A 26484-nucleotide genomic window follows, 5' to 3' on the forward strand; every position below is an offset into this window, starting at 1 on the left:
GGTACAGATCTAAACAAAGAATTCTCAACAGAGGAAACTCGAATGGCTGAGAAACACCTTAAGAAATGCTCCACATCCTTAGTCATCAGGGAAATGCAAATCAAAACAACCCTGAAATACCACCTCACACCAATCAGAATGGATAAGATCAAAAACTCAGGTGATAGTAGATGCTGGCGAGGATTTGGAGAAAAAGGAACACTCCTCCATTGTTGGTGGGATTGCAAGCTGGTACAACTGTTGGGAGCCGCATTGCCAAGATGGCGCGGACATCCTGTCCTCCCACTTGTAAACAACTGACTGCGCAGGTGCAAAAGGCAAAAGGCGCGCCAAAGTCACTGCCCATCCCGGGGCGTAATATGGGGTGATGAGTGAACAGCCAATCAGAAGTGAACACGCCACTCTAGGGTATATATAGCAGTGCCTTTCCCAGGCTTGGGGTCTTTTCCGCTTTTGTTGTTACAAGAAGTAAAGCCTCGTCTGTAGTGATACCCGATTACTGCCTCCGTGTCCTTATTCGTGGGCGAAGGGGACACAGAAGAGGTGCGCGGAACATACAACCACTCTGGAAATCAGTCTGGCGGTTCCTCAGAAAGCTGGACATAGCATTACCTGAGGATCCAGCTATAGCACTCCTGGGCATATACCCAGAAGATGCTCCAACATGTAATAAAGACATATGCTCCACTATGTTCATAGCAGCCTTATTTATAATAGCCAGAAGCTGGAAAGAACCAAGATGTCCCTCAACAGAGGAATGGATACAAAAAATGTGGTACATCTACACAATGGAGTATTACTCAGCTATTAAAAATAATGAATTCGAGAAATTTTTAGGTAAATGGATGGATCTAGAAATTATCGTCTTGAGTGAGTTAACCCAATCCCAAAAGAACACACAGGGTATTTACTCACTGTTAAGCGGATGTTAGCCCCAAAGCTAGGATTAGCGAAGACCCAACCAGCAGACCACATGAATCTCATGAAGAAGGAAGACCAAGAGGGGATGCCTCAGTACTACTTAGAACGAGAACAAAAATGCTCAAGGGAGCAAATACGGAAACAAAACATGGGACAGAAACTGAAGGAGGGGCTATCAGGAGACCACTCCACCTCGGTATTCATCCCATGTACAGCCACCTAAGCTAAACACTGTTGTGGGTGGATGGAAGTGCATAATCTGAGGAACATGATATAGCTGTCTCCTTAGAGGTCTGCCAAAGACTAACACACTCAGAGGACTATGCTCACAGTTAACCACTGATATGATCAGGGGTTTCCCAATAGAGAACTTAGAGAGAGGACTGAAGGATCGGAAAGAGTTCGAGACCCCAGGAGGAAAGCAACAATACCAAAAACCAGAGCCCCCCAGAGTCTAAAACACCAGCCAGGGAACACATAGGGAGGGACCCAAGACTCCAGAGGTATATGTAGGGGAGGATGGCCTTGTCGGGCATAGGTGGAAGAGGAGTTTCTTGGTCCCATTAAAAAAAAAATAAACACAGAGTGAGGGGGAATGTGAGGGTGGGGAGGGGATAGTTGGGGGGGTAGGTGCGGTCACTGCCTCATAGAAACATGAGGAGGGGGATGTGATGGGGGGTTTCTGGGTGGTGGGAGGAAGTGGGGTTGGGGATAAAACCTGAAATGTAAATATTACAACCAATTTTAAAAGGGGGGGGGGAAGAAAAGTTGTTAGAACCAACATCTTTAAAAAAAAATGTCAGCCCCGGGGGGGTGGAATTTTTTTTTTCTTTTTTTCCCTGATACTGAAACTTGTTCTGAGAATTGTATATTGCAGAATACACAGCCTTGGTGTATCTACTCATCAAGTATACAGAGCAGACCTGCCCAAACCTCCGATGTCCTGGAATTCCATCTGGATTCAGTGAAGACACAGCATCAGAGGCTTATCAACTTACTCTTCCCCCCACCCCTCTTCTAAAATCTCAACGCCCATAATCATCCTGAAGAAGTTACAGAAGAGTCAGCGCCCCTATTCCCTGGGCTTGGGGACTAATGTGGTTAATAATGGTCTGTCTTTCTAGGGAAAAGTAGTGGTTTTGTTGGAACAGGGAGGATTAGTTAGGACTTATTGCACAGCCATAACCTATTGGTAGAAATTTGTATAATTATTATCAAGATGAAGTTATAATTTCTTAAATGGTACAAAATTTACTTGATTTCAAATTTAAGGTTTTCATTGGTACGAGCTCCTTATTAATATAAAAGTGAGATGAATATTGATACTCTCATGGGCAATGTGCTTGTATAACACATTTAGGAATACAGGGCCTAGACCCAGCCCTTCCTTAACTTTTTTAACTGATTTGGGATGGTTAACCTATGAGTTAAGGGACTATAGCAAATTTATGGCTTTGAGTTAATTGTTAGGAGGTTAACCATATTTTATTTAGAAATAGCCAAGAGGAGTGAACAGACAACAGTCCAGGTGACCTTACATGGATAGTTGGTTTTCAAAACGTCAGAAGTCCACAGAATTGACGCTACAAAAATTTATATAAATGTCCATTCTGATTAGAGACCTGTCTGCTCCTGACAGCTTCCTGTTGTGGATTCTAAGAAGAAATTGAGCATCCTTGGAGTTACTCCAGTTGTGTGGTGATAGCCACTAGGCAAGAATTGCCTCTTTCCATCTACAGACTAACTACTGTCCTGAAGAGGACACACATGCAGAATAGTCGACTGATTATATCTGCCCAGACAGAGTAATCAGCCCTTAATAATCCTGCATCACTAAGGTCTGTCAGATGACTCTGGGCCAGAAGGCTGAAGATTTGATGCTCGAACATTCAGTAGTATAGGGGCTTCTCAGGTGTTCAGAGGTCTCTATAAATTGGCTAAGAAGCTATGTTTAGTGCTTCCTATAACTTCAGTTAACTCAGTCATTCTGGATTTCTGACGGGGTTGAAGACCCATAGTCTCATAGCCAATCCTGGCTATTTACTTTATTAACTAATGTGGTTAATAATGGTCTGTCTTTCTAGGGAAAAGTAGTGGTTTTGTTGGAACAGGGAGGATTAGTTAGGACTTATTGCACAGCCATAACCTATTGGTAGAAATTTGTATAATTATTATCAAGATGAAGTTATAATTTCTCAAGATGAAGTTGTAATTTCACAAGCACATTGCCCATGAGAGTATCAAGAAAAGAGAGAAAAGACCTGAGTAGATAGTTTTCAGCTGACATTCATTATAAAGCCAAAAAAAAAAAAAAAAAAAAAAAAAAAAGCCAGGATCAAAAGTAAGTGTTTTAGTTAGAAGAGATGACAGAGGTTCTGGTTAGTCAACAAAATGATGGACTGGGTATTAGAACTATCTTATACCTCAATGCTCAATCAGAAGGGTAATCCAATACCCAACCTAAATATAAAAACTATCTTTGACTGGTGGAGACCTGTGAACATCTGCCTCCATGCCCCCTCTCTCTTTCTCCCTCTCATCACTTAGCTTCTCCTCTCCTTCATCTCCTCTCCTTACTCCATCTCTTCCTCTCAGTACTCCTTCCCACTTAGCTCCTCCTACATATCACTCTTCCTGTTAAAGTAAAACTTTTCTCTCAAAATACAGTTAGAGCATACTTATTCCTAACTGTACCAGTGAGGTATAAGATAGTTCTAATACCCAGTCCATCATTTTGTTGACTAACCAGAACCTCTGTCATCTCTTCTAACTAAAACACTTACTTTTGATCCTGGCTTTTTTTTTTTTTTTTTTGGCCCAATTCAACTGGTTTCAAGCTCTGTAATTATCACCAGCTAAAGGAAATTTAGCTAATAGTTTCAACACCTTATATCTATTTGAAAGGAATACACGATGCATAGGGGTGGGGAGGGTTAATTTTTTTCTATCCCAAGTAAAGAAAGCAGTTGGCAGTTGGCTTGCTTCCTCAGTCCACTAATGCAGGTGAGTTCAAAGCCTGCCGACTCCTGACCTATTAGACTACAATTAGTGCTTTTTTCTTCAGGCTCAAAGAGATGTTTGTTTTGAGGTTTTCATTGGACTCAAAGTGCAAGCCAGTCCAAGTATGTGCAGGTTAGAAATACACAGGGCAGGGTGTTTGCTGCAGAATTTCTTCCTTTGCTACTCACTGAATTCGGGTTCAAATGATGCTTTTAAAATTCATTAGACCAGCACTAACTCCATGGCATTTAACCTGACTGTCGGGCACAATGCTGCCTCATTACTGTGTTCTGTCCGCACAGTTACACACTGATAAAAGGCCTTTTCATTCTGAGCCCTGCCTGCTCAATCAGAAAACAGTAATAACATTTCCTTCTGCAGTCACACACCTCCCAACTACAGATTCCAGCAGTGTTCCCAGCCACGGTGCTTAGTGATGAGGGGGGTTTACAAAATGCATACCCATAGACTGATCGAATAGGATTAGGAAGCAAATTGCTGCAAAGCCTGGAAGTTCTCAGACCCATGACCGGCAGCACGGTGATTCCCGATGTTCCGAGAGTGAGGATGGAAAAAATGAACAAACTTTGAGTGTGGTTTTTAAGTTATTAAGTGAATGGAACAGCCTGAATCTTAAAGCACAAATATTTACCAGCTCCTGTTCTGTCGCTTAAAACTGCTCTCTGCTCATGACTCCAGGATCCTAACAAAAATGTACGATGACTGGGGCTGCTCACTGGCCTCACTGGTTCTAAGCTTGCTGCTTTCATTCATTCAACTGGAATAAATTCTACAGTCCAGCTGGATACTCCGATTGTATATTTCCAAAAGTTTTTTGGAAAAACTTCTGTGTTCTGTGGGAAGGATGGCTGAGCCCTGCTCTCTCCCACTCCGTATTTTGTGGAGCAGCAGTTTTCTGGCTGTGCCTCGACCTGGGGATTCCATGTAAGCTCCGTTTTGAACACGAACACAGAAGCAGGATGAGTCTGCATTGTATTTGTGTAAACAGACACTGTCCAGCACCACCCGTGAGACACAGACTGGTGGCTCTCTATCGAAGAAACCAGGGCCCAAACCTATTAAACATACCACATTGTTGACTGGCATAGCACCCTCACTTGGACCCCATAATGAGGACACACCTAACATTATGGTTAATGGCCTCTGCCAACTTGTCACCTAACCACCTAGTATGTACATCAAGGGACAGACAGCCCTGGCAAAGAGCTCCCAACCATCCCAGCAGCTGTGACCCAGCAGAGTCTTCAGTGCTGCCCATTGTCCATCCTTCCAAACTCATTTCACACTGTGTGTCTGTGGTTTTGGACCTCTGTAACTCAGCTTGGCCCCACGTCCCTGCTACTCCACTGCTTAGCTCTGTGGGCCCCTAGCAGACCTCCGCTGGGTTCTTAATTATCTTACCCAACCACCTACAGTGACTGTGTCTGCATCTGAGTCTAGCTCTGCCTTCTGTAAGGCCTCTTAGAGCTCTTCTGTGGTCTACATATATACGAATGGATATTTGTGTATGCCAAGCTGTGTGAAGCATGATGTGTGATCTGGATGCTAATATCAATGATTAAGACTATAATCAAAGAGTTTGTATTTGCCAAGGGTCAGATATCAAGTAACTACAACTACATTCTACACTACAGCCAACCATACTGACCTAGCAGGTCAATTTACTATTTCATAAATCCTGACATTGTGGAAGAAACACAGGCATGTCCATCTATGTTTCTGCCATCGTATGCAGACATCGTGGTGTTCATCTGGGCTCGCCTGGGGCTAAGTCAAGGCATGACTTCCACCCACCCTTTATTCTGGATGTTCTAGAACTTACACAGCTATCTTGTTCAGTTAGGAAACCTTGAAGACTGCCAGCCAAATCACTCTCTGCTGTACACTCTTTTCCACTGGAGCACTGTAGTGATGGAAGAAAACACAGTTAAAAACTTAGGTAGATTTCCCTAGTGCTCACTCTATTTAACCTGCCACATGGTCTAACCGTTGTCTCAGTGTAGGTCAGGAGAAAGCAGAGAGAAAGGCAGCTCTCCACATTCCACGACCCCTCCAACACCACCTGGCCTCACTTGAGTTTCCAACGAGCAAAAGAATGTTCAAGGCTCCTTGACTGCTGCAATAGTGGTAGAGACTTCTTGGTTGGAAGAGAAGGCAGGAGTGGGGAAATAGTAATGAATGAGGAGCTGCTTGAAGGAAGGAAGCCCTGTGGCGTCTCTCTGTGATTAGGGTGGTCGGGGGAGCAATTAAGTCTTGATGAGATTTGGAGTTTCAACAGAAGCAGAAACGAGCATCTTATCTTCAGAAGGATTCCCAGGAGTGGGTGTACAGAGAAGCAGTGGTCTAGAAGGGTCTAGAAGGGTCTAGAAGGGTCTCATGGATGTAACACTGGTGAGAGTAGCTGTGACCAAAGGGGCCTCTGGTTGGCCTAGGTTATATTAGACAACCCAACAACAGAGAAAAGAGAGAAGAGCAAGGTGGTGAGGTCCAGTGGTTGGCTCCACAGATGGTCATCACGAACACTGAAAATGAGATAAACTACCCCCATCTCTGATGCTTGTGTCAATGCGAAAACCACAGCTCTCCTCTTGAAAAGAATAAGATAGTTTATTCTGGAGCCTTTTGGGGTGACCCTGGCACGGAACGGATTTAGGTTACTTCAAATTTCAAGTTCCAACATGGAAGAAGTTTCACGAAGTTTTATAGTTTTAGGGACCAAAGAAAGCAACACATCATGGCAAGTTTAAATGCCTTGGTGGGCACAGCTGAGAAGTGGCTTTCAGCAAGAGAGGGAAGCTTTTCTATAGGCCCATGATGCTGCCTGGTGACGCTCTTAGCTTTTGGATTGGTGGAAGCTAGTAGTTTGCTATTATAGATTTTAAAGGGTGTTTATCTATTAGTTAGAGGATATTAGTTCTGGCACAGAGGTGGGCAAGGGACGACTACTCTAAGGCTAGAACTAGCTCAAGATAAGGTAATTGGCCTCTGGAGCTGCAACATTCCAATCTCTCTGCAGTACTGAGCTCAGTCAACCCGGCCCCGCAGATATAGCTTCATTTCTGAAGGTTGCACTTCAAATCCTCAAAGTCTATCCAGCTGAGAGACAGTTGCAAGTAAGAGTCTGAGCCGACCCGAGAGCTGAGCTGCCCTCTCACTCAGGAGACAGCGGACAGAAAGGGAAGTTATGTTCAGAAGTAGAAAACACAGACCCCTGTGTCTTGAACCCTTTGAATTTGGACCCTAAGCTCTAAGCTCACATTGAAGGGCTTGGGGACAGAGCCCAGGGGCAGAGCACTTGTGGATCATACTCGAGGCCCTAGGTTAGACTACCAGTGCTGTAAACGCACACAAAATTCACACTCTGCTTAATAAAAGCAATGATTAATTTGAGCAAGGAGGCTCTGGCTGTACAACCCAGACTGGCTTTGAAATCCCCATGCCCCTGCCTTAGCACCCTTGGTGCTTCTTTAATGGAAGTTCTATAGTCAAGTCTCGAGGTTTTAAGTCTTCAATCTGTTCCCCGTTGTCTCGTGGATCCCATATCTCTCCCTTTTTGGTATTTTTTTAAATCTCAATTAAAATGCAGTTATTTCCTCTGCTGATTTTCCTTCCTCTAACCTCTCCCATGTCTCCCTCCCCTTCAAATTCTTTTTTTATGTGACATATGCACATATTTATCTCTATGCATATAGATTCATACATATACATATATGGAATGATGCCATGGCTAACCATTTGGTATTAGATAACAAGTTAGGGAGCTCGTGCCTTGGGAAGACATTATTAGTTGCCTGTAGTTCTTTGTCTGGCACAGGGAAGCTACATCTATTATCTCAATAAAATGGCTGTCTTATGGATTTTTTTTTAATTCTTGCTTACTCAAGCTAACATACAAATAAGGTGCATGCTTTGTATTTGATACGTTCGTTGTGTCTCTTTTTCTTCTGTATGTTCTCTTTCCCTCTTTATTTTCTTTACTGGAAACTGAAGGCTTCTGAACACTGCAGTCCTGTTGATCTCTGTCACACCAGTAACCAGCACCTCTGTCTGCTACCGACAGAGTAGCAGACTCCTGTTAAGTTAGTCTCGCTTTCCAACCTTCCTCTGCCCACTCAGCTATATACATGTCTGTGATATTCCTGAGTCCTGTCTGAAAGCAACCAGCAGGTAAGACAGATTTGCTGGGAGAGGGGAGTTGTCTTTATTTTCAGTCACTGTGAACTTTCACCTGTGAGATCCAAAACTCACAGGCGTCACTGAATGAGTGACCGGCCTTCCCTTCCATTCTGCTGTCTAAGCAGTCACTTATTCACAGATGGCTCACCGTTTCCCCAGATCTTCCTAGAAACACCAGCAAATATGAACACACACAAAACATTCCTGTATCCCGCTACCCTACCCGAATGCTTCTATTGTCCTTTTGTTTAGCAGACAATGCCTGGTGGCCCTGGGATTGCTGATCTATTCTTATTCACTGCCGGACTAAGGTTTTCCTCAGAGAACAACTTCCGTCTCATTAGACTTATTGAATGGCTGACTTATTTCCAGACAGACTTCCATAGAAAAGCCAGACATGGGCTTTCCCTTGGGAGGAGGGAAGCCTCCTATTGGACTGCATTTGATATACTTGTAGTTGGGAACTCATTCTGAAGACAAAGCCTATGGGAGTGAGGGTATCATGTCACGTTCAGAACAGGGAGTTACCATTTGAAAATCAGATAAACCTTCATGGGCTGGCTTTACTGGAAGTCACTGTGTGTGTGACTACTGGAACATGCTGCCATCATTTAGGCTAGCCTTTGGGTGATAGTGGCATTAGCGTGTGTTCTTTTACCTGACCTCAACATCTTGTCATCCCTAATACTTTTAAAACCTTTCCATACCCTGTTATGTAAGGAATGATGTATATATGAATATTTGCAAATGTGTGTGCTAGTTAGATAACTACATTCTTCGACTGGCTTTGCTATAAATATTTCTCAGTTGCATGCAGCTCCAGATCTATCCTATCATTTTTGAAGAGTATAGTTATTTTTATTGCATCGAGTTTCAGTTTATAACAAGGGAATTTGCAAGCAGACTAGGGCATGGAGAAATGAAGACTGAATTACATTATTAGAGAAAGTGCATTATATGTTGGAATGTCAGTTTGTGAGGGAAATATTGACAGACTCAGAAGCAGAAATTGACAAACATGATGAGATGTGTTATCCTGACAGGGCATTCCTCAGGCAGAACCCTGGGAAAGATGAGATTTGTATTCAGCAGGCAACACCAGGCTCTGATGCCTTTGGGTTGGAGCAGAATGGAAAGCAGGTAAGGCTGGAGACAAGGCATAATTGATCCTACTTATTTCATGGCCTTGGCAGCTTACAAAATGAATTTCTCATCTAACTGCATGTGTGATGCTATATTATGATCATTCTTAACAGAAACAAATGAGGTAAAGAGAGATTAGGAGTCTTGCTTCAGATAGAACAGCCAATAAGTACTGTAATAGGATTTGAGAATAGGTATTTGGATACCATCTGCACGTGTGCCTCACCCACCCCACCCCACCCCACCCCACCTCACCCCACCTCACCCCTCTCCACTTTATCTGCCTGTCTCACAGTGTAGGCCCCAATGTGCACTTCTGCTGAGCTTCAAGCTTCCTTTTCTGGAGATTTAAGGACATGGCATGGCTGTCCTTCTCCTGACTGTATTGCACTGTAGCTATCCAGTCTACAGGGCATTCTTGAGCAAATTGCTTCTCCTCCCGGGCTGGACTCCATTCTCACAATTCTCAAGGTTCCTTTACTTCCTAATACTCTGACTCGTTTAGAAAACATAACTTCAAAACACAGAGTAAACCAATCACTATAACATCCTGAGCACTTGAACACTATACTGAGTCTCTTATGTGTATCTTCCTTGCCAGCTCTATATTGCCCTGGAATATAAGCTTTATTTTACAGTAACACTTCTAAAGCACAGAGAAGCTTGACAGCTTTCCTGTAGTCCAGGCTGCCCATTCTCTCTCCCCTAAATCTCAGCAGTAACTTTCTAACGGGCCTTCTTGCTCCAAGTGTATCTGTGCTACCTCCATTGCCCGTACAACTTTTGGAGTGGCCTTGTTAAACATCAGATCAAGTCCAACCCTGGGAAGGGAAGTCCCCTCCCACCTAACTGACTCACTCACTTTCTCCACTGTTTTTTTCTTCCACATTCTGCTTGCGCAAATTATTCTGGTTCTAAAAAAATCTAGAACCTGTGTAAGTGGCAGAAGAGATCATTTTCAGATCTGATTGAGAACCCTAGGAAGTGAAAGCGCCCTGTATTCTGTGTGTGGTGGTGAGGAATGAGGCTGATGAAGTCACAGAGGTTCTTAGAAGAAAAAGAAGGGTGCGGTCCCAGACATCTGAACACAGCACCCAGCAGATTTGAGAATGGAAGACCAAACAGAAGCTAAGGAGTCCAAGAATCCTCTGGAAGCTGTAAAAGCAAGGAGACTATGGAGGGAGGGTGTCACCTTGAGTTCCGGCCAGTAAATCCATTCGGGGACCTCTGCCTGAACCACAAGCTGTCACTGTCTGTTATGCCACAAGTATGCCATAGTATGCCACAAGTCTCTGACCATTTGTTCCTGACTCATTTGAAGTGAATCCTCTCTCTCTGACCTTCCATGCCTCAGACATACCAAGTTCACTCTTGTTGGTTCAAGACTCTTGCATTTACCGTTCTCTTTGCTGGAGTGACCTGCCCTAGATTTCCATGTGACTGCTGGTTCTGAAGTGACTGTTACCTGTCACTCATGGTCACATATATTACAGGTTTTGTAGAAGATCAGATCAGAAGGAGCAAAGAGCTCAGCTAGACCGAGGTCAGTCTCCTTCTAAGTGCTTCTCCTAATGCTTCTAAGATGGACCTGCTGTTAAACGCTTCTCCCTCTGCCAACCATCGCTCATGGAATCTTGTCAGAAGTGGAATTGAAGGACAATATTCAAAGAAATGGCCCACCCTTTTCTTCTCATTTTGTCTGTTGCCACAGAAGATGTCCAAGAATGGAAATGAAGATCTTTGTTGATGACAGCACCTGTGCCATCTTTGCAGAGTTTAGGACTTCTTTTCTCTTTGTGTAGCAAGAGAATTAAATACTTACAGCCTATTATTGCAATGGGAAAACTTAAATGTCCTGTTTTAGTTAGGGTTTTACTGCTGTGAACAGATACCATGACCAAAGGCAACTCTTACAGAAATAACATTTAATTGGGGCTGGCTTACAGGTTCAGAGGTTCAGTCCATTATCATCAAGGTAGGAACATGGCAGTGTCCAGGCAGGCAGGAGCTGAGAAAGTTCTACATCTTCATGCAAAGGCAAACAGGAAAAGACTAGCTTCCAGGCAGCTAGGAAGAGGGTCTTAAATGAGGGTCACAATGACACCTACTCCAAGGCTACACCTCCAAACAGTGCCATTCCCAGGGCCAAACATATTCTAACAACTACACATCCGTCCATTCAGCTTCTTCCCAGGAGGTCAAATAAAAAGCAAGTTCCAGAAATTCCTTGCAAATAGATGGCCCTTTCCTTAGCCTGTGTGTGTGGCAACAGTGTTGATGCCCCACATAGACCGAGGGCAACATGAGTCTCCTGAGTCATGTCTTATGGAACTGGTGTGGGAAACATGAAACCCAGACCTGACAATTAACAAGTCATCTTAGAGCACACTGAGGGAGCTAGATAACGAGAGAGGTGTGTTGGCTGGCTCAAGAGGCTTCACCCCAGCACGGTGACCAGTCTAAGTGGGAGATGGGAAGCTGCCTCCAACCATCAAGCTTGTGTAATGGGAAAGAGTGCTGTCTCTTTTGAAATCCTTCTTCCATAGTCCTGCACCGTGTCCCTTTGTGTCCCTCTGTGCAGTATACGCCTTGGCCAACGCTGAGTCGCATAATCAACTTCAAGTTCAGGGTTAGAATCAATCTATCCTAAAGCAGCTTCAAGGACAACTGTAGAGATAGATCCTTAAGGACAATCAGAACGCTGTCAGCAGTCGTGAGAATAGAAGCTGAGTAGTCCAGAGAAACCCTGTCTTCTGCCTGCTTCTGTTATTCAAGGTGGACTTTCAAGCTTGAGGACTTTAAATCAGGAAAATAATTTTGAAGATTTCAGGGAGGGGAGATCCCTAGATAACCCCGCCTTAGCAGCAGCCCACCCCACTAAGAGCGGGAGCCATCTGGTCTGGATTTGTCTGTTGTATCCATGCTGCTAACTGTTCTAGCTTCTAGCTCTGTGCTTGGGAAGGCAGCTTAGCAGCATTTAAATGAGCTGAAGTCTAAAACCACCCGGATTATAAACGGCTCATCATGTGTTAGAAATGCAAGCAGCGGTTCTGAAGAAGGCGGCCTCCCAAGACCTCCGCAGAGTTGCTGGCTCCTTCTGTTTTGTTCATCTTGCTTTGTTGCTCAAAATAGTTGAAAAAAAGAATATATTTGATTGTTAACAATTATCCTTCTACTAAATAAATGATATAGCAAACCTTATTCACAGATCAACTTTGAAGACCCATTTTTGTTTTTAAAGGCAATGAAGGTTTGACCATTTTTGATTGTGCTCCACTTCCTAGAGTGGGTCTGTAGGAAAGTATGAAAATGAACTTAAAATTTAAAATTACATTTATTTGTGTATATGTGTGCATGCATGCATGTATGTGTCTGTCTGTCTCTGTATTTTTGTGTGTGTATGTCTGTGTGTGTGTGTGTGTCTGTGTCTCTGTATGTGTTTGTGTGTAACATGGACATCACTGTGCACATGTAGATGTCAGAGGACAGCTTGTGAGTGAAGTTCTCTCTTTCTACTCTGTGAGACCCAGGATATAATTCTGGTTGCCAGCCTTAGTATCAAGCACCTTTACCCATAATAGAATCTAAAAGCTTTTGGTTTTATATTATGTAATACTTCATGAATTTGCATGCCATCCTTGTGCAGGGACCATACTAATCTTCTCTGTATCTTCCAATTTTTACTGTGCTGCAGAAGCAAGCACTAAAGGTTTAATTTTATATAAAATTGGTGCCTGATGGTGTTAAGAAGATTTTTCTGATGTGTGTTCCCAACTTAGGACATAAAAACTAGACTGGTGTTACCTTTCTCTAAACTTCACTTCTTATAATCTTTGCCTAATATGTTTTAAAATTTATGAATGAGCTGATAAAAAATATTCAATGTATTGAAAGAGCTCTAGTTAGGTATGGAGTAAACTGTAATCTAAACATACTTTAGTCATCTGCCCTTGGACCTCTTTCCCTTCAGAAACCTCAGTGGTACATGTGTTGTTCTCCTATATCCTCCATCCCCTCTTTTTGGCTGACAGTATTATCTCTCTATGGCCTCTTCTTTATTACTCTTTATTATTTATTTCTGGTGGGACTACCAATTGCAGCAATGCTACCTCTGGCAGGGAATTTTATCATAACCAAGCTAGGCTGCTTATTGCCTTGCTTCTTAGGACACCGTGGTCTGGTTGGGAAGTAACTATGTGACCTCTAGACAGAGATGTCCACCATGGAAAATAAGCCTAAAGGGCTGTGTTGCCTAGAAAGATGAAAGTTAAAGCATAGGCTTTAACATTTTTTTTTTAATTGTAAAAAGAAGCAGAAAAAATGTGGTGATGCCTGGAGAAAATAATATAAGCAGGAAGCTTTGTTTGCTCGTTTTTAAATGTTTATTTGCTAATGTGAGCGATTTGTTGGTGAGAGAAATATTTGAATCTAAGATGTAAGAAAGAACCTTATGGGTAGCTGTGGGAGAGGAGCCTACAGTACAGAGAAGATGGTGGTGTCAGACGGAAAGGTGGGCTGTTGTTCCACCACCACAGAAGGAGAAGCAGAGTATGTGGGAGAGGAGCTGCAGGGAGATGTGTTTGACTGTGCTGCTGGTGTTTGTCTTTAAGAATACGAGCCATGGCCAGAGAAGTAGGAAGAGAGCGGTGAAGTTTTGAAAGCAAGAGAGGATAATCAAAGAAGATGGTGACTAGGAACACAAGGATCGAGTGGCGGCACTGGGGGATAGCTTAATATCTGGGGACAGAATAAGCACGGTTTTCCTCAGACGTATTTGGATTCTAAAGGGCGGTAGACAAGATAAGGGGGACGTAACTCTAAATCTGAGGTTGGATTTGAGGAGTGGTTTGGATGGGAATGATCCCCATAGGCTCACGTATTAGAATGTCTGGTCCCCAGATGGTGGAACAGTTTGGGAAGGGATAGAAGGTGTGGCCTTGTTGGAGGAGGTGTGTCCCTGCGGGCAGGCTCTGAGGTTTCAACAGCTCACACCATTCCTAGTTAGCTTTCTCTCTGCATCTCTATCGTGGATCAGATGTCAGCTCTTAGGTGCTACTCCAGTGCCATGCCTGCCTGCCTGCTGCCATCCTCCCCTCCATGATGGTCATGGACTCTAACCCTCTGCAACCATGAATCCCCAATTAAAGTCTTTTATAAATTGCTTCAGTGTGTTGTCATGGAGGTAGAACAGTGACTAAGACAGGCGGAGATGATGCAGTGGAAGCATTAGAAATGTAAGCGTGAATTGGAAGGAGTAATTGTGACGAAGGGTAATGGGACTGGACTAGACAAGAGTGGAATGGGCGTCTTGGGAGAGAAACAGTAGAAAGCAGGAGGGCCAACAGAACAAAGTGCTTAGCAAAGTAGAATGTTTAGATCTGGGGTATTTTATTAGTCAGGGTTCTCTAGAGTCACAGAACGTATGCAGTGTCTCTCTCTATTGAGGAAATTTATTGTGATGACTTACAGTCTGCAGTCCAGCTCACCTAACAGTGGGCAGCTGTGAATGGGAAGTCCAAGCATCTAGTAGCTGCTCAGTCCCACAAGACTAGTTGTTTCAGCTGGTCTTCTGTATAAGCTGGAATCACGACGAAATAGGTTCCAACAGATGTGCTGGCAAGTAAGTGCAAGCAGGCAAAGAAGAGCGAACCTTTCCTTTTCCCTGATGCAGGCTTCCAGCAGAAGGTATGGCCCAGATTAAAGTAGGTACCATCACTCCTGGACCTAATCTTTTCTTGGAACTTGCTCTCTCCTAGACTGGCCACTCAGTGATCTGCTTACCTCTGTCTCCTGGGATTAAAGGTGTGTACCACCTTGCTTGGGTCTAACCTTTTCATGGCCACTATGCCTCAAGATCTGGATCAAAACCTTGTATCATTCCATGTCAGGATCAGAAGACTGTCTGTGTCTTCCAGCCTCAAGATCTGGGTTACAGGTGTGCCCTCCACTTCTGGATTGTAGTTCATATCAGATGTAGTCAAGTTGACAACCAGGAAGAGCCATCACAGGTATGATGGAGTGGAACGTGGAAATGTAGGAGTAGAAAGTTTGAGATTAAGATGATTGGCAGGCACAGCTCCTTAAAGTGACAAGAGAGGAGAAAATGGTTAAAGTGCCTGAATCGGAATGACAGAAGACAGGCTCGCTGGGGATGAGGATGCTGATGGAAAGATCGTAGGAAGAGATGGGTCATCCATGTAGTAAGAACCTTACCAGGAATAATTGCAACATTACTAAGGGGAGACCACCACTAAGCCTGTGTCAAAGTCTCCAAAAAAAAAAAAAAAATGAAAATGGCATAAAACAAGAGACAAGACCACAGCAGGAATGTCTGGAGGGGAGTTGCTATGGTTTAGATCATAAATGTCCCCACCAAGGACCACATAGTAGAGGTTTGTGTCCCAGTGTGGCTCATTTGGAGGTCGTAGAACCTTTAAGAGGTGGAGCCTGGTAGAAGATCTCTAAGTCCCTGGAGGCATGCCCTCAAGGGAGTATGGAGATGCCAGCCCTTTCTTGATCATTATCTGAATGGTTATGTCAGTTGCTAAGCCCCTTAGCCACTAGCCCAAAAGCAAAGGGGCCAGCAGATTATGGACTGAAAGTTCCAAAAACGGTGAGCAAAACAGACCTTTTTTTTTTCTGTATAAGACTGTCCTAGGTATTTGTCAGAGTAGCAGGAAGTTGACCAAGACAGAGCTATACATAGTCTGAGGAGAGAAGCTCTGAAGCAACTCGTGTGAACAATGATGGTGTGAACAGTGAGGACACAGTGGCATGGGAGTGACATCCGGGAGCAAGAACGCTACACTATGTGTATATAACCTGATGGCCAGGTGTAACATGACATGCAGGAGAGAAAACTGGTCAGCACTCTCAGGGACTGCAAAGAATTCTGTGGCTTTGACAAAGAGCCGAGATCCCCCTCGGGGTTAAAGGATGAGGAGTCATGCAGAGAACAGTGTGGTGAGCGAGGATTTCTTTCTCATGACTGGAGGTGAGGGGAAGATCTGTGAACAGAGAAGCCTGGACAGTCTTTGGTCACAGAAATAAATATTGACAGGGTCATCTGGTGGTCACTTAAAGCAGGGAATATTAGTTCAGATTATTCTTGGAACTTGAGTCAGGCAGATCTGAGGTAAGGAGAGAGCAGGAACTAAATTTAGGAGAATCTACCTGAGTCAGGGTCCACTCTTCTTTCCTCTAGCAGCCCTTCCCCTTAAGCTGATACCGTTCTGTCTTTACTGAAGTCACGCTGTCTTTCCTGGGGTCCTCAGTACTCTCTGTGTTATTACTGTTGTCTCTTGGTCTCTTACACGGCTTGTCCATCTTTGGCTACTTCTCCCCGTGTCTCCAGGGTTTTCTTTGTAGGTTGTTCTATCTATTGCTCAACTCCATGTATGGCTTTTCCAGGGTTTCAAGTCACAGAACTATAGTTAATAAAATGGCTTCACATTCAGGACTTTTGCTAAATGAGTAGATCAATTTTTGCTTTTTCTTACACAGAGGGAAAGAATAACATTTTAAAAAATATCTTTTATACTTATGAAGTGAATTCCCAAGACAAGCTTGAAAAAAAAAAAAAAAGAAAGAATTTTATAGAACTGATTAAGTTACAGGGCAGATGGAAAAAGCTACATTGAAATCACAGTGAGAGATCTCTACCAAAGCTTTTGAGCGATAGCCTGCTCCAATTAATATCTACCAGGAAACGGATCTTGGCTGGTTAACATAGCTCTGTTAAAAAGTGGCTAGCAGGGCTGGAGAGATGGTTCAGCAGTTAAGAGCACAGGCCGCTCTTCCAGGGGACTCAGATTTAATTCCCAGCACCTACTTGGCAGCTCACACATCTGTAACTCCAGTCCCAAGGAATCTGATGCCCTTTCCCGGCTTCCACAGGTGTCAGACACTCATGTGGTGATGGGCACTCATGCACGCAAAACACTCATACACATAAAAAATAAATTTAAATTTTTAAAAAGTTAGGATAACCTAGACTCTGTGTAAAGGCAAACTTGGTTCCCAGCTGGTTGACGAGTGCCCACCCATGAAGACCACTGAGCAATTCACTCCCTTTCACACAGGAGCTGGTTTTCCTGTGTACAGTGTTTGTGTCTATGATGACCTTAGCCGGATTCTGAGCACCTGGGAGAGGCACGCCATCATCCTCAGTCTTGCCACTTGCCTTCATCCTCGTATTCCACGTTGTTATGTCCACACTTGTGATTTCTTATGTTTTAGCAGAGACTAGATCTGTTGACCAGTGAGCCCCAGGGATCCACTTGCCTGTGCCCCCTCCATGCTGGGATAACAAACACATCACCACACCCAGCATTTTACGTAGGACCTGGATGTGGAACTCCGGTCCTCACGTTCACAAGGCAGGCGCTTGCTGAATGGAGCTGCATCTCCAGCCCCATTTAAATCACTTTTAACTCTCTTCTCAGTGACAATTTGCAGCCCGGTCATCATGGTCATTCCCTTTCTCCATGTCAGCAAGACTTTTAACTCTGTATCTCATGCATCTGGGGACAAAGCATCATAGCAGTGAGAAGGACCCATGGGAAGAGTAACTGTGGAGTGAGACCCGGTGACTGTGAAGAAGAGGTGACAAAGAGGCCGGGGGCACAATCTCAGGCAGACCAGGTTAAGGAGACAATACAGAAGAGGGCAAAGGACACAGAACTGACTGACTCTCTCAAAACTACTACACTAAGAGACTCCAGTATCTTGAGACCAGAGCAGGGTGCTGGGGGACCACCCACCCTGAACATCTCCACTAGTTAATCAGCAGTCTTTCTAGTAGAACTGATGGAGACCAACAGCAATGAAGGGGAGACTGGCACTGGCAGATGGTGAGGAGGAGCGCCCGACCCACCCAGCGCTTAGATGCACCATGTAGGAACTGCTAACCCCTCCCTGCTAATTCTCATCTGGAAGTACAGGCATTAGTGACAGGGTTATAGGATTAAGTGAGTTTGTATGGGAAGCACAGAACTGTGCTTCAGAGGGTGGAGCCACTCTGAGAACAGATAAAAGCAACACTGGGAATGGTTACAAGTGACACAAAATGGACGCCAGCTCCAAATAAGTTATCATTTTAGACACATCTCACCGTGACCTAAGAAAACTTATTCTATTCACAAACCGACGAAAGGCATGTCCCCCCCCCCCTTTTTTTTTTTCTCTTTTAATAGCAGTTATGTGTCAGATCACAATTCTTGCCTGGAGTTTCACTTTAAGGACTGTGTTACACTGCCCCTTGAAAGACCAACAACACAAAAATAAATGAAAGTGGAGGTGCTTAAGCTTGGAGATCAAATGGTGGCACGTTAGACAGAGCTTTCGATGTCCCTGTTTCCAGAGCGGCGAGAAGCGCTCAAGGGTTTCGCCCTCATCTTTAATAGTCACAGAAACGTCCGTCCATTCCCTCCATTTACGATGCTTCTCTCTCCCACCCCCACCTCCACATTATCTATATAACGCAGCTTTTCACCCTCAGACGCTCAGGGCTTCGGCCTGTCTACTGTTGCTGGGTTTTCAGGAAGATCATGTTTAACTGCTTTATTTTTGCTCAGCAAAACTTAGAATTTTTTTCTCATATTACTTTTTGCCAATGCTTCTGATTGTCTTCACCTCCACATTTGATTCTAAATTTGGAGTCTGTGTTTGGTAGCATAGTCAAGTCGAAGAACACCACAGAGCTTGAAAATCCCCATCTGAATAGTGCTAACTTCAGGCACAGCTGTTAAGATAAAATAAATCCAAGGCAGCCCAGCAACTAAACACAATGGTTTCTCTTCTTAAAGGGACAGGCAGACTTAAATGGTGGTGTCTGAAGCACGCTATTTTAATTGGTGCAGAAATGTTCACATATGAAATTCTACATGGTTGTTTTGATTGTAGAGAGGATTCTATCCCGCAATAACTCAACTGGAGCAGTTATTTGCTGACAGTTACTGAGTATGTCCAAAAACAAACTGTAAGTGCCAGAGAGAACATCCAGTGGTGAGGACTGAGAACTGCTTGTGCAAAGACTCGAGCTCAGGTCCCAGTGCCCACAGCAGGTAGCTCACAACCACCATAACTCTAGACACAAAGGGTGCAACACCTCGGACCTCCTCAGGCACCTGCCTTCACGTACACATAGCCCACCAGCCCACACCCACATAATAAAAAATAAAAGTTTAAAATCAGAAACTGCCTAGTGAAATATTAATCATAAAGACAAATACAGACTCATAAATAAGATTGAATTGGCAACTGGAGAACAAAAAGGTTCAAACATTCAGTGTCTTGCAGGAAACCCATTAAAATCATCTCAAAACAAACCAAACAAACTAAAACCTAGTTGTAACCGATGGCAGAGAAAACTCTCAGACAGGGCTCCAACCACTAATGTGCTAGATGTTCTTGTCCTATCTTGGCACGATTGCCATGTAAGAGGATCTATCAGACGTTAAATACTTAACGTCAACAGTACATCTCAAATATGATTGTTTGTAATGGAATTATTTACATGTCATTTTTCCTGGCAGGTATCTATTACATAAAGCAAGAGCAAGCAAAAAGACACAGTCAATGTGGTCTGAAAAATAATCAATAAATTACTTTGTGGAGGCTTCCCTTATCAAAATTCTTTTCATATTTCTGAAATAATTAGAATAATAAACAGACTGAGGAGACAGCCTTGCCATGTAAGAATGCAGGCCAGAGCTCCGCCCCTAGGACCCATGTCAAAAAGTTGGGCATGGTGATGGTACACCCTGAAATGTCAGTGCTGGAGAAGAGAGATAGCCAGATGACCAGGGCTTGCTGGCCAGCCAGTCTAGCCTAGTCCATAGGCCTCCAGCCCCTCCCCCTACACACACAAACCAAAGAAAGTAAATAAGATTCTTAAAAGCTTTTTTATGTTCTATGTATAATTTGAACAAAACTCACAGACTCCCTGTTATGATTTGGATCTTAAATGTCCCCAAAGTCTCACTCCTTAGATGGTGGCACTGTTGAGAGGCCAGGGAGCTTTAGGATGTGGGACAGCTGGGTATGGCAGTGTGCTCAGCTGTAATGCCAGCACTGTGTGTGTGTTGTGGGGCAAGGGAGGGAAAACAGGAGGAACACCAGGACTAGCTCACTGCTATGCTAGCTCTAGGCTCAGGAAGACACCCTCTCTCCAAGGAACGAGGAGGAGAAAGAGGACTGAGCAGGACACGAACATCCTCCTCTGTGCATACTCAGGCACATATGCCACATATGAGATCGGACCTAGCTGGAGAAAGTTAGGTGCTTGGATAAGTGCCCTTGAAGGGGCACTGTCCTTACCCCTCCCTTCTCCACCACAAGGTGAGTAGATTGGTTACCCACAAGCCCCTTAATATTCTGAGTACATTCCCCTAAACAGTGGAGCCAACTCATCACATCCTGAAACCTTTTTAAAAGGTTAGTATCCCAAGTGTTTTGTCAGAGCAATGGAAGGCTGATACAAGCCCCACAGTATTCCTTAATTCTTCCATGCAACCAGCACTTTGTGAAGAAGGCCTGCGCTGACTTCTGTTCACGTTGTTATACTTGTACCAGGGAAACAAAACATCACTGCCTCAGTTCACTTCTTGAGAGTTTTGTTTTGTTTGTTTGCTACTATTAGATAGAACTCTTGAAGAAACAGCAGCCTAACAGTGGCTTGTACTGTTGTGAGTTATTAAACAGAACACCCAGAGGAAGGTGGTCCCAGCAAGTTTGGAAGCTCAGGGACACCACCAACCTTTTAGGCCAAGTCAAACTTTGAAAGCAGGTAAGTGTAGCCCAAAATTTAACAGACATTGTTTGCCCTGCCTGCCTAGAAGACTGGCGCTCCTGTTGTAGACACAGGCCTCTTCTTTTCTCTTCTCCTCTCCTCTTCTCTTCTCTTCTCTCTTCTCTTCTCTTCTCTTCTCTTCTCTTCTCTTCTCTTCTCTTCTCTTCTCTTCTCTTCTCTTCTCTTCTCTTCTCTTCTCTTCTCTTCTCTTCTCTTCTTCCCTCCCTTCCCCTCCCCTCCCCTCCCCTCCCTTTCCCCTCCTCTTTTAATCACTTTTTAATTTTATTTTTTATTTATAGAAGTAAACTGCAGCTGTCTTCACACACACACACACACACCAGAAGAGCACATCAGATTTCATTACAGATGGTTGTGAGCCACCATGTGGTTGCTGGGAATTGAACTCAGGACCTCTGGAAGAGCAGTCAGTGCTCTTAACTGCTGAGCTATCTCTCCAGCCACGAGAGACCTTTTCTTATATCGCCTGGTACAGTTACTATTCAGCAAATATTCACTAAAGCATGAGGTCAGACCAGGACTTGGTGAAACTGGAGTGCTTATGCACAGAACCAAATGTTTGAATTATTCGAGTTATGTTGGACTGTGCTTTTAAACAGATTTCTGTATAGCTAAAAGTCATTTGGGGTTGTGGATAATCTTTTAGTTCTTTGAAAATTTTTTGTCAGCTAAGCAAAGGTCTATATTTAAATTTTCAAATCTGAGAGAACAGAGCAAACTAAACTACTCTGTTTTTAAAAAGGCAGGGGCATCTGCTGTTTGGGAAGATGGCTGCTCACACAAATGTGTGGGGTGTGTGTGTGTGTGTGTGTGTGTACATGTGCATCACTTGTATACTGGAAAGGAAAAGAATACTGGGCAAAAGCCAGGTATCTGGAGAATAATTGAGGAAAGTTTGTTTGGGACTAAAGGATGGTGTGAGGACTAAAGTTGTAAATTACTATGCTTAAGAGACCTATAAAACAAAAATGCTTCTAACCTGTTAGCCCAGGACAGACAGCTTCCTGGAGTACTGGGGGTTGTTCATGTAAGATAATAAGCCATGTGTTTTCATTTTTGTACACAAGTTGGTTGCCACAACTACACATTATATGCTAGATTATATATAGGAAGGGTTGGGGTATGTGGGCAGGAATTACGTCAGGGTGTAAGCTTGCCCCTGACTGGACGAAATTGGAAAGTACACAGCTTATGGGTTTTGCCTTTATTAAGCACTGGACTAACATAATTAATGACCATTTTCTGGGAATCTCAGATATGGACCTGGCCAGTATCCATCGTCCTGGCTAGTATTTAATAAAGCTTGCTTCAAATCTGGCCTGAAAAATTGTGGTGGTAGTTTTATTCTCACTCACTTGTATTAACAATGGTTTTACTAAACGAGACCTCACAAGCTTACTGTTTATACAGGTCACAAGCTGGGCTTGGTTAGGCTCTTCTAGCTACGGAAGAGCCTGAAGCAAGAGGATCCGTTGAGCTTAGAGGTTTGAGACTGGCCTGGGCAACAGAGACGTGAGTTACTCTTCATATGCATGAGTTTCCGTCAAGAACTTGCGCTGATTGTCGCTGAAGAGTGAGATGGGGATTTAAAGCAGTCCACCTTAGTGTGCTTATAGTTCATGTGTGTGTCACATGTGTGTCATGTGTGTGCACACTCTACTGAAACACAGGCATCTCCCATAACTCCACCCAGTGCTGGTGAGATGGACAGAGGAATCCTTGAGTTTGCAGACCAGCCGCCAGCCAGTCTAACCAAGTCAATGAGGACTGTCTTAGAAAATAAAGTGTTAAACTTCTGGCCTCCACATTCACATACACATAAGTACATGTGAGTGGCTACACAGGTGTGTTCTCTCTCTCTCTCTCTCTCTCTCTCTCTCTCTCTCTCTCTCTGTCTTACACACACACACACATACACACACACACCTCTATGACTGACACCTAGCCACCTTTCTACTATATAGTTTATCAGTTGCTTGAATGATTTATGTATAAACAAATTTTGCATGCCATTTTAAAGTTAGAACTCAACCTTGGGACAAATGATAAGTTGGGAAGCACCGTGTTAGTGTCTGCTAAAACTCAAAGGCATTCTTACCCAGAATCATTTCAAAAGAAGCCATAGTGTAAAACATTCTCAGCAGATCAGACCAAAGTCTAAAGAGCCAAGTAGAGAACATCCAGGCATATGGCTATGTGTTTTTTTTTTTTTTAAACCTGGACCAATAAGAGGAGAAAGTGTGGTCTGTTTTCCTTCCAAACAGCACTTTTTAAGAGTCATTTCAATTATGCCAACTAATGGCTCACACCCAAGGGGCTGGTCAGAAAGACATGTTCATAAATGCAGCATAATGTCACCAGTCTATGCAGATACATAGAGGATCAGGTTCCATTAAGTTTACAGCTATGGCTTAGAAGTCAGAATGTATGTATATACATATACATATGCACATACACACATCAGTAAGACTTAATTTTATTTACCCTGCTGTCCTTGAAAAGGTAGACATAGCCAGAACCCAGAAGTAATGGAAGAAAGACCATTAAGAGAAGTGACTCAGCCCATTGTCTCGTCTGTTCCGGCACACACAGGCCCTGACAGGAAATCTACTTCAGTGGATCTAGAAAGCATTGCTTTACTGAGCAGCCCAGATGGTACGCACGGCAGCAGAAAGCTTTGCAGAATTGGCCTGCTATTCCTGAGCTCTGAATCCGCTTGCCAGAAGCAGCCTTGTGCCTGAGGGTCTGTTTGGGTATTAGAAATACTGTCTCTAAGACAGGAATGGATTGACCTGGGGGTGGTTCAGAAGCTGTTCAGCAGATAAGGTGTTTTAAAAATCACAATAGTACCTCAACTATTCTTGCAGAGTGCACGTTTCTTCCCCTGCCTGCGTCCCGCCTCCCCACAACAGTTCAGTTAGCAGTGGTTAGTGCAGCCACGAGGGGCTGAGGCCACAGAGATGAACACAGCCCCTGCCCTCCCAAGATCACAAGCAAGGAAACAATTTGAGAAGGCTGATCTACATCCAGGGATGGATGATGGATCTGAATGATGGAAGGAATCCATGTAGAGCCTCTGTGGGAAGAAACTCCCAGAAAGATAGTTACCATTTGATCTGAAATGTCCCCCAACACCAACAGGGTATATTAAAGGCTTTGTCCCCAGCCACTGGGGCTATGGGGCAGTGGAGGGACTTTTGTGTGAGGGACATAGTAGAAAGTTGATTATAGGGTTACGTCCTTGAAGGGGATTGAACACTGGCCTCTTCCTCCCTGCAGCCCCCCTCTCTGGCCCCACTTTGCTTCTTGGTTACTGCAAAGTGAGCACCTTTGTTCCAAGGGTGCTGCCTATCACGATGTTCCTTCAGCCTTGACCCAGCCAAAAGCAGCAGGCTAACCAGCAGTGGGCTATGAGTTCTGGGCCGTGAGACATAGTAAACCATTCTTCCTTCTAAACTTACGTCAGCTATTTTGTCACAGTGGCGGAGAGCTGAGGTAATGACTGAGAGGCAGATTCAAGAAGCCAGGACTTTGAGGGGCCGCTTTGCTGGCATTAATACAAACGCTAAGGAGAAGGCACTTAAACACAGGAATGGCCAGTGAAATGGTCCCAAGGCAGTAGTGTCTGTTGAGGCTGAGAAACAGTGAGGGAGACAGGAATTAGTTGCTAGTGGACACAGCTGTAGGATACAAGGTCCGAGTGCTAAAACGATTGTTCGGAGAGAATCAAATCCTGAGAACCTTGTAGCTGGAAAATGTTTTAGCTTTAATGATGAGTATAGAGTCAAAGTAGAGACCCCATTCTTCCTTGCCATACCAAATTACTTTCAAGCCCAGAAAAGTCCCTTTCAGCTTTGGGCTACAGGTGTCCCTCTGTCTTCTTTCAGACTACTGCCTTGAGTACTTACCCTGTCCTGTGTATCAGTCAGGATCTTCTAGTCTATGTAACTGAATACCTGACCCCAAAGCCTTAACAATGAGCGGTGTACTATTTCATGTGAGCAGCAGTCTGGAGCTATTGAGCAGAGCAGCAAGGGCCGATTTAGCCGTTTGGAGACATGTGGATTCTGGGGTTCTCTTCCTGCTTTTGTCTCACGGCTATGAGATGTGCTGCCACGGTTCTAAAAGTGTCTGAAACACACAGGCCAGGCAAGGGGTGAGGAAAAAGACCTTCTTATGGGCTAGCTGGATGGAGAGCTTCCCTCCAAGGTCCCCACTCCTTCTTCCTACTCTGTATGAACTGGAATTGAGTTCTGTGCTCAGCTTATCAGTCCATGCCAGAAAGGGACAAAGCACAAAAGTTTGGATCAGTGGATCTCAAAGGAGTCTCCCCAAAAACCCTCCAAAGGGAATCTATTAGGTCAAAGCTACTTTTGTCGTAACACTAAGACATCTGCCTTTCTCACTTTGTGCTTTATGAGTACACAATGGAATGTTCCAGAGACTACCAGAAATAGCCTCACAGAATGTAGAAAGGACTAGAAAATGTGTACACCTTCTACTGTCTTTGCATGCAACTATGTATGCAAAATTTTAAATACCATGGAATTTTAAAGGAATATAGATTTTCATTAAAATCTGCTATTTATGTTGACATTGATTTTTGTTAATTTTATTTCCACGGCAGGGTACTTTTCCATATATGTGACCGATGCAAAGGAAAGCTTCTGGGAGAACTTGGTACTTTACTGTGTGAAACAAGGCAGATTGAACTGACTTAGCTAACCCAGGAGTGAATGATCACTGTTTCATTGCCAAAATGAAATGGTAATATGCCTTAAATTATTGTTTCAGATGCTAAGGGCCAGCCTTGGCTCAGAGAGGAGGGGTGTTTGAGAGTGGCAAAAAACCCAAAACCAAACCAGACCAACAACAAAAAGAACACTCAAAGTTAAATGGGGGTGGGCAGTAGAAGCTAAGGGCCTGTGTTCTGTTCAAGACAGCTTTCTCTTGCTAGAAAAATAATCCTAAACACTCTCTGAATAGCTCATCTCCTGCAGACCTAAAAGCCCAGTCTTTTATTTACATATCAACTCAGCCATTTACTCCCAGTTCCCTTTGGATTATCCCAAGAATCAGCATCCCATGACCCCAGCCCTTTGATTCTTAGAGACAGCTAGTGCATCTTTTTTTTTTTTTTTTTTAACACTGCAAATGAATTTAGAGATCTGCCTGTCTTTGTAAGCACAGGCAATAAACATAGCTGGGTGGGATCCTGTCCTGAGATTACCATTCTGAACAAGCCTGGACCTAAATTCAATTTGACCCAGGCTGACCTTGAACTCAGGAATCTGCCTGCCTTTGTATCTTTCTGACAAGCTGGCTCATAGTGCAGCTGCCTCTGTTCTTTTAGGTCTGTGAAGCCCTTCTTATAATTCATAATGCATCCTTATATTTTGCTTGGTTGAGGAATT

The 26484-nt window shown here is 43.8% G+C and overlaps 1 non-coding gene across 1 annotated transcript; it reads right to left on the bottom strand.

Annotated features, from left to right (window-relative positions):
- Positions 1-12862: 12862 nt before the first annotated feature.
- On the bottom strand, positions 12863-12965 carry LOC117707928 (U6 spliceosomal RNA). The gene has a single exon (XR_004606673.1). It is a non-coding gene; the product is annotated as a U6 spliceosomal RNA (small nuclear RNA).
- Between the last annotated feature and the right edge of the window lie 13519 nt (positions 12966-26484).

Source organism: Arvicanthis niloticus, chromosome 4, assembly GCF_011762505.2.
Source record: "Arvicanthis niloticus isolate mArvNil1 chromosome 4, mArvNil1.pat.X, whole genome shotgun sequence".
Taxonomy (NCBI): Eukaryota; Metazoa; Chordata; class Mammalia; order Rodentia; family Muridae; genus Arvicanthis; species Arvicanthis niloticus.